At 50.5% G+C, this 7,863-nt stretch overlaps 1 long non-coding RNA gene across 1 annotated transcript; it reads right to left on the bottom strand.

The window, feature by feature from the left end:
- Positions 1-1,115: 1,115 nt before the first annotated feature.
- LOC105478898 (uncharacterized) lies at positions 1,116-6,943 on the bottom strand. The gene is made up of 4 exons (XR_985581.2): positions 6,503-6,943; positions 5,222-5,419; positions 4,989-5,099; positions 1,116-2,992 (listed from the first exon to the last, which is right to left on the bottom strand). It is a non-coding gene; the product is annotated as an uncharacterized lncRNA (long non-coding RNA).
- Positions 6,944-7,863: the final 920 nt, after the last annotated feature.

The following is a 7,863-nucleotide window of genomic DNA, read 5'->3' as shown; positions in this document are numbered from 1 at the left end:
TCCTTCCTTGAGTGATGGAGTGGAGGGAGACCTGGCAGTCCCATGCTGGAGCCCACACTGCTGCTGCTCCAAGTCTGGCCTGTGGACCCATGACCCTGGGTGCCTAGCATGGCCTCGAGTACCTGTGGAAAGAACCCCCCCCCTCTCCAGGCATTCTGCTATGGCCCAGGGTCCCAGCGCCCCAGCTTGAAAACAGCCCTTTCCTCCTCCTCAAGACTAACATTCCCACTGTCTCAGTCAGGCAAGTCCCGAAAAAGAATCTGATTAAGTGAATTCACACTAATTGTAGGGGACAGGAGGGCCTCAGGAGTTTGATGCTCAGCGCTTTGCAGTTGTCAGTGTGGTGCTAACAGAGTAGCAGGGAGCGGTGAACGGGGGGCAGCAGAGGGAAAGGGTACGCTTGCTGTAGATGGGACAGTGCAGGGCCCCTGGGGCTCATCACAGGTGCAGGCGCTTGATAGCTGGGTCCCTGTCATCTGTGGACTGGGCCACGCTGTCTTGGAACATGCACCTCATTCCCCGGCCTCACACAGGGCAAGGCTGAGCACCAGTCAGGGACCTTGTGTGACGGGCGAACACACTGTTATCGCCACTAAGGCATGTGCCCTGCTTGCCAGGGGCAGAAGGTGAGGCTGTGCAGGTTCAGGGCGGTTCTCTTCGCTGCTGCAGACCCATCCAAAGCCCCACAGTCTCCCTCTGTGAACTCACCATTTGAGCCACTTCTTTCTCTTACTGGAAATAATCCCCCCCTTCAAATTTGCTTTGCCACAGCAGGGCTAGTGGCCAACTTCTTCTCTGAGGCCCCTTGTCCGAGGTTCGCGCAGTTCCTGCAGAGACTGGGCCATGGGGGCGTGCGGACAGTGCCCGATTGAGTGGCTGGCGTGCCCGCTGGGCCCCGGCCAGTGCTCCCAGGGAACCTGCAGCCCGCCAGCCCCTCCAGCAGAGCAGGCCAGGCGCTGGTGAAATCTCTAGTGATGTGGTCACCCCCACTTGGCACAGGCCTGCCACGGAGAAACCAGGAGGAAGCTGGAAACCCTGAGGTCCAGCCAGGAATGAGGTCAGGGCAGGGGTGTTGCAGCTGCTGCCAGGGCACCCACAGTTGCTGTCTCCTTCCTTGTTCCTCACGCTTCCCTCCCCCGTTCCCAATGTTTTATTTTTCTGGGAGCCAGGTTGAATGGGTTCATTTTTCCATTGATATTTTCTCTGATGCACTGCAGAGCTTTGATGCCACGTGGCCCTTTTTCTGTAACTTGCAGCTCCAGGAACGCCCCCGCCGGCCCTTGGTCCTTGTGTTGCTGTTTCTCCACCTGGACAGCCCCTCGAGGAGTCTCCTTTCCCCCAGTCTTCACTCAGAAGTCACCTTCCAGGCCACCCCATTCCCGCCTCCCCAGGGAGCCCCTCCAATTCCTCTTCTCAGCTTTATTTCTCCCCCTTGGCATGTGTTCTCATTTGACATATTTTATTCTTTTCTTATTCTGCCAATAACATGTTAAGTTCTACAAGGGCTAGGAGTTCTGTCTGCTTTGCTCTCCACTGTATCAGCTGTGCCTAGAAGCAAACCTGGCAGAAAGTAAGGGCTCAAAAAATACTTGTGGATGAATGATGATAGACTCCTAATTGTAAAAATAATTCTTAGAATCACCTTGGTGTGCACCTTAGTCCGTTCAGGCTGCTGTGACAGAATACCATGGGCTAGGGGACTTATACAAATAGAAGTGTATTTCTTATGGTTCCAGAGACTAGGAGGTCAAAGATTTTGGTGTCTGGTGAGAGCCACCTCCTGGTTCATATGTGACACCTTCTCGCTGCTTCCTCACATGTTGGAAGGGCTGAGGGAGCTCTCTCAGGCCTCTCTATAAGGAGGTGAGGACTCCCCACTCATGGCTTAATCGTCTCCTAATGGCCCCACCTCCTAATACCATCCCATGGGAGATTAGGTTTCAATATATGAGTTTGGTGCTGTGTGGGGGAGGGCACAGGGTAGACACAAACATTCAGTCTATAGCAGTGTGTTAGCGTTAATGTTCATTTTTATATCCTGCGCTTATTTCTTCAAAGGTTACCAGGTTCACCCATTCATCTCCTTTTTTTTTTTTTTTTTTTTGAGACAAGGTCTTGCTCTGCCACCCACGCTGGAGTGCAGTGGCACAATCTCAGCTCACCGCAACCTCCGCCTCCCAGGCTCAAGTGATTCTCCCACTTCAGCCTTCCGAGTAGCTGGGATTACAGGCGTGCACCACCACTGCCCAGCTAATTTTTGTATTTTTAGTAAAGATGGGGTTTTGCCATGTTGCCCAGGATGGTCTTGAACTCCTGACCTCAAACAATCCACCTGCCTCAGCCTCCCAAAATTCTGGGATTACAGGCGTGAGCCACTGTGCCTGGCCCATTCGTCCACTCTTAACATCAACAACATTTTTGGGACACACTCGACATGCCACTTATCTGCTCTGTGGGACACAATCCCAGCTCTGAAGATCAGATCACTACAACCCCAGGTTTTCAGGGTCCGACCCAGAAGGGGGCATACGAGGCCAGCGTAGGGTTTGGAGATGGCTTTGCAGAGAAGCTAGTCCTCCTGCAGCAAACACGAAGGTGCAGGAAAATGCGTGCATGCTCAGAGGAGGGCAGGGAGGCCATTCCTGCAGAGCCCGTGTCGTGGGTCCCATTAAGGACGAAGCTGAGACCGTCCGGGTGGGAGAAGGTGAGGAGAGTGGGTGGGGCTGGAGAGGGGCCAGCTGCAGAGGCACTGAGGGAGTGAGACGCATGGGATTTTTGCACTTCTCAGATGTGAGGGAAGGCAGGCCGGGAAGGAGAGACACCAGAAAGGATGACTCCACAGACGCTAGTTGGGACGACTGAGGGTGTGACAGTGTTTGAGACCGAAGACACAGGAGAAGAGGCAGGTTTGGGAGCAAAGATGATCATTCAGGTACGGACGTGCTGAATTTGTGATGCCTGTGAGTCCCGAAGTGGAGATGTGCAGCAGGCCCTGGGAAATAGAGAGTTACCTCAAGAAAAGGGTTTCAGCTGGAGTCACGAGGTTAGGACTTTGGACTTAGGAGTAGCAGCTCTTCAAAACAGCATGTCAAGTGGTGAGAATGCCAAAGACAGAACTCTAAGTGAAATCAGTATTTACAGGTTATAAGCAGATACCACTTGTGTACACAATGCTGGTCATATGTGGACATGGACTGGAATTTCCTTCTGACTGGAAGTCCTGAGACTGGAGTTTCCTCTCAGCTGTGCAGGAAAGCCCTGGGCTGTGGAGGCTGCAAGCTGTGAGCCCATCGTCTGCAGAGACATGGTGGGCCATCCCAGGCAGGTACTTTCTTCCTCTCCTTATGATAAAGAGGTCTGAGGACCTATGAGAGGAGGTCCTTTCCAGAAAGGTGTTGTGGGTTTGAGGATGCGTTCATCTTTCCTGGCAGTAGCCCGACACCAGGATCTGAACACATAACCGTCCAACACCAAACTCATGTTCTTTCTATGACACTAAAGTCCCATGGCAGGACATGACATATATGTGAAAAAGCAAAGGGAAGCATGTCATATTTGCAGAAAATTTTTGGTTGAATTTTATGTGATATTTACATACACATTTTATTTACTGTATCACTCAATGTAGTGATCTCACTCTTAAGAATTGATTTCATTGAATCCTCACTACATGTCGGGGGAAAAGAAATATCAGATTATAGAAATACTAGAGTAGAGAGAATTTCCGTCTGGTATGAGCCATAACTCTTAGAAAAGGGACACCCTTGCCCTCTGGCCAGTTTGCAGTCCCTTGCAAGGGGGCATGTGAGCATACAGGAGGGGTGGCCTGGTGGGTTGTGTATTAGCTTGTTTTCACATTGCTGATAAAGACATACCTGAGACTGGACAATTTACAAAAGAAAGAGGTTTAATTGGACTTATAGGTCCAGTGGCTGGGGAAGCCTTACAATTGTGGCAGAAGGCAAAGAGGAGCAAGTCACATCTTACATGGATGGCAGCAGGCAAAGAAAGAGTGAAGAAGACATAAAAGTGGAAACCCCTGATAAAACCATCAGATCTTGTGAGATGTATTCACTACCATGAGAACAGTATGGGGGAAACTGCCTCCATGATTCAATTATCTCCCACTGGGTCCCTCCACAACACGTGGGAATTATGGGAGTACAATTCAAGATGAGATTTGGGTGGGGACACAGAGCCATTCCATATCATGGTGGGTGGGTGCCAGCTGGGCCTTGACAAGTTTTAGGAGAAGTGGAATAAACATGTTATTCAGTGCTTTGATTATAGAGACAAAAATGCTCTGTCTGCCTAATAACTTCCCCCTGCCCACCCTGCAAGGTGGGCCCTGCTGCCTGCAATGCTGGTGAGACCAGACTTGTCAGGGCTTTCTCATAAGTGTCTGTGTTAAAATGCAGACGTCTGACTGTAGAGTCAGATGTTAACCCCCAACACCTGTTATCAAGGGACCGTGGACCGTTTATCAGATTCATGGTTAGAGGGTAGGAGAGGAAAGAAACAGTGGAAGTTTCCAAAGCAAGGGTCATGAGCGGCGCCTCCTTGGTCTCAGTTCAAGGGAGCCCTAGTGGGCTCTGCAGACACCCTGAGGTCAGAGGGTAAGTGGGAGGTGGCATGGCCGCAGGGGAGGAGCACCGCCTGTGCAGAGCAGGAGTGGGTATGACAATAAAGGGAACCGGGAGGGACCTGAGCTGTGGATGAGATGCAGACCTGGCAGTCACTGGAAATGCGGAGAAAAGAGACTTAGGAACAACAGAATGGACAAGAGTATGTGGATGCCCAGGCACCTTTTCTTTTGGCCACGACCCTGTCACTCGGATCTCCTCTGCAGCCCCTGTCTCAGTCGCCTCTGGTTGGGGTAACTCCTCTCCATTTCATGGGTTGAGCTGCCCTGGGATTGCTGTCAGATGCCTCCTGGCCCTCAACCACATGCGTGAAGGTGTCAGAGCTCCTTGATCATATGGGCTTACCCTCTGGCGGGGTCGGGTCCTGGGGGCGTTGGCAGCCCACAGAGTATACGGCATGGTCCTTGTCCACAGTGAGGGTCACTCAGCCCAGCCATGATGCAGAGGGAGGTGACACTAAAAAATCCCATGTCATCCCAAATGACATGAAGAAGTCAAGCTTCTCAATGACCCCACACCTGCATCCCTGGGAGCTTCCGGGACCCATGCCCGACCCATGGACGGGGCTTTCTGAATACCTGGCACTGTGTCTTGTGGCCTGTGGGCTGAGAAAAGGCTCCGAGCTTCCTGGCTTGCGGGGCTGATTTTCTTGGCATTTTCTTTATTATTTCTTCACCTGGTTCCCATGGAAGGCTGGGAACGGCTTCCTTGTGAGCGTGGGCTGGATTGCCTCCTGGGATGTCAGGTCACCTGAAAGCCGCTGCCTCTTCCAGCACCTGAGAAAGGGAAGGGGGAAGAGGGTTCACTCCCGGTCAGTGAACAAGCTGCCTGCTCCCCAGTGTACTGGTTGAAAGAAAACCTTTTCTGGACAGGCCCAGACTGCCTCACACTGCAGTTCAATTATCCACGAAACGAGGGGGACTTCTAGAGATGAGGACATTTCTAGAGGCTTCTCCAGCAGCAGCCTGGCTGGCTCTGCTCCCCAACAGCGTCCTGAGATGCCAACAGGCTGTTGCTGGGAGTAGGGCTCCTCTGGGATGTAGCCAGGGGTGTGGGTCCTTCCTACACAGCTCACTTGGCAGCAACCTCTCCAGCTGCTTATTTTATCACTTACCTGTTTTCTCAAGGGCTACCTGAGGAGGCACCAGACTAGGGGAGGCAAAAAGAAATTCAGTGAAGAACAAGATGCTTTTAAAATAAGGAAGAGGAATGAGACCATCTGTAGTGCCAAGGGACACTGTGATACCGTAGCGGTGCGAGCAGCAGCTCTGGGCTCCACAACCCTGTTACGAATTCCCCATCTGCCACTCCCAGGCTGTGTGACTTAACTCTTTTTTGTTGCTGTTTTTAAATTTGAGGTAGACTTCTTATAGGCACAGCTGGGATTTCCGCTCAGGTCTGCACGTGTCCAGGCAGAACCTCTGTTACAAGACCACAAAGCTAGAACCATCACCAGCCAAATGTCCTGATGATGACACTCAGGACAGTGGCAGCTTCAACTCTATTTATGAAACTTTCCAGTTTTCACAGCCCAACTTCCCAGACAGTGACTAGGAAAAGTCTAGTTTGCCCATGACTGAGGGAGTTCTTGGAATTGGGACTTTGATTTTTTGGTGTTTTTCAATGAATATGTGTCCTCTTAAATTTAACCTCAAAAGTTAGGTCTTATTTTCTCTCATTCAATAAATGTGGAAGCTAAAAATCTGAAGTTAAACAACCAGTTCAGTTGTACATATAAAGCCACCTTGTCCTAAGCCTATTCCACAAATCATTCTTCATTTGTTAGAATCCATCCGTCTAAATAACTATTTGTTTAAAAAATTTGGAGAAGAATGAAAATCACAAGTACAAACCATTACCTTAGTGAATTATGAAGTATCCACATCTGGGAAAATCTTTCAGGGCATTGCGAGAGCAGCGATGATGATGTCTGCAACGTGCTTGGCCCTTCATATGTGTCCGATCCAGTTTACTTTCGGGAACATCCATCGTCACCGTTGGAATCCAGACACATGCCGTGAAACATGAGTATGAGAGCACTTAAATGGGATGACAGGCCGGGTGCGTGGCTCACGCATGTCATCCTAGCACTTTGGGAGGCTGAGGTGAGTGGATCATTTGAACTCAGGAGTTCAAGACCAGCCTGGGCAACGTGGAGAAATCCTGCCTCTACAAGAAATATTTAAAAATTAGCCGGGACGTGGTGGCATGTGCCTGTAGTTCCTGCTGCTTGAAAGGGTTGAGGTGTGAGGATCGCTTGAGCCTAGGAGGTTGAGGCTGCAGTGAGCCAAGATCATGCCACTGCACTCCAGCCTAAGCGACAAAGTGAGACTCTACTAAAAAAAAAAAAAAAAAAAAAAAAAAATCCACGTTTAAAAAGGATAAAACAAAGGAAAAAAATGGGATGACAGACATCCAGCCTAACAAGCCCTTCTCACAGGCATCCTGGCTCTTCTTACTCTTTGCCCACCTTCCCTCGTGGCCGCTCCTCGCCCCCAGGCGTCTTCTTGTGGGCCCCGCCCTGCCGTGTCCATCTATTCCAGGGTTCACTAATCTGGGGGCCTGGCTCCTGTCCCTGTCAACACTTTCCCTACTTCATCTGGGCACATGAGAAGGGGCCCTGCTGTTGCCCACCCCAGTGGACAGGGAGAAGATGTTGTGTGCAATGAGAGTGCTTTCTGAACATCCTTTTAATGGCCTACCCGCTTTTAATCACTAAGAAGAAAAAATTAATCCCGAGAGTAGAAAATGGTGTTTATCAAGTGCCTATTGCCTGCCAGGGCACATACTGGCACACCTCACGAGCTAAGTCCTCTCAGCTCTACTTTACAAATGTGGAGACTGGAGACAGGAGAACATATTTTGCCCACGATGCGCAAGATGTTCTCTCCTTTTTCCATCTTCTTCGAAGCCAGGTTCGGTGAGTTGGTCAGGGGAGACGGGGCAGCTCCTGCTATTCCATTCACCTGGCAGACTCTGTCCCTCATCTGTGATCTGGAGAAAAAGTCTCTAATACGAATACATTTTAAAGATTAACGCCCAAAATCGCCTTAAAGACATTTTCACAGAAATGAAGCCACGTAGGACTTGGACCCGTTCAGTCTGAGTTTGTGATTTCCTGCATCCCCAGATTGCTTTGTGAGTCATAACCACACATCAGTAGAAGGTGGCCCATCACTGGGATGCCCCTCCATAGAGAAGTCCTGCCCGCTGAGCTGGG

This window comes from Macaca nemestrina, chromosome 19 (genome assembly GCF_043159975.1).
Source record: "Macaca nemestrina isolate mMacNem1 chromosome 19, mMacNem.hap1, whole genome shotgun sequence".
Classification (NCBI taxonomy): Eukaryota; Metazoa; Chordata; class Mammalia; order Primates; family Cercopithecidae; genus Macaca; species Macaca nemestrina.
Note: the sequence above shows the minus strand (reverse complement) of the source record. Positions and strands in the feature narration are given on the sequence as shown.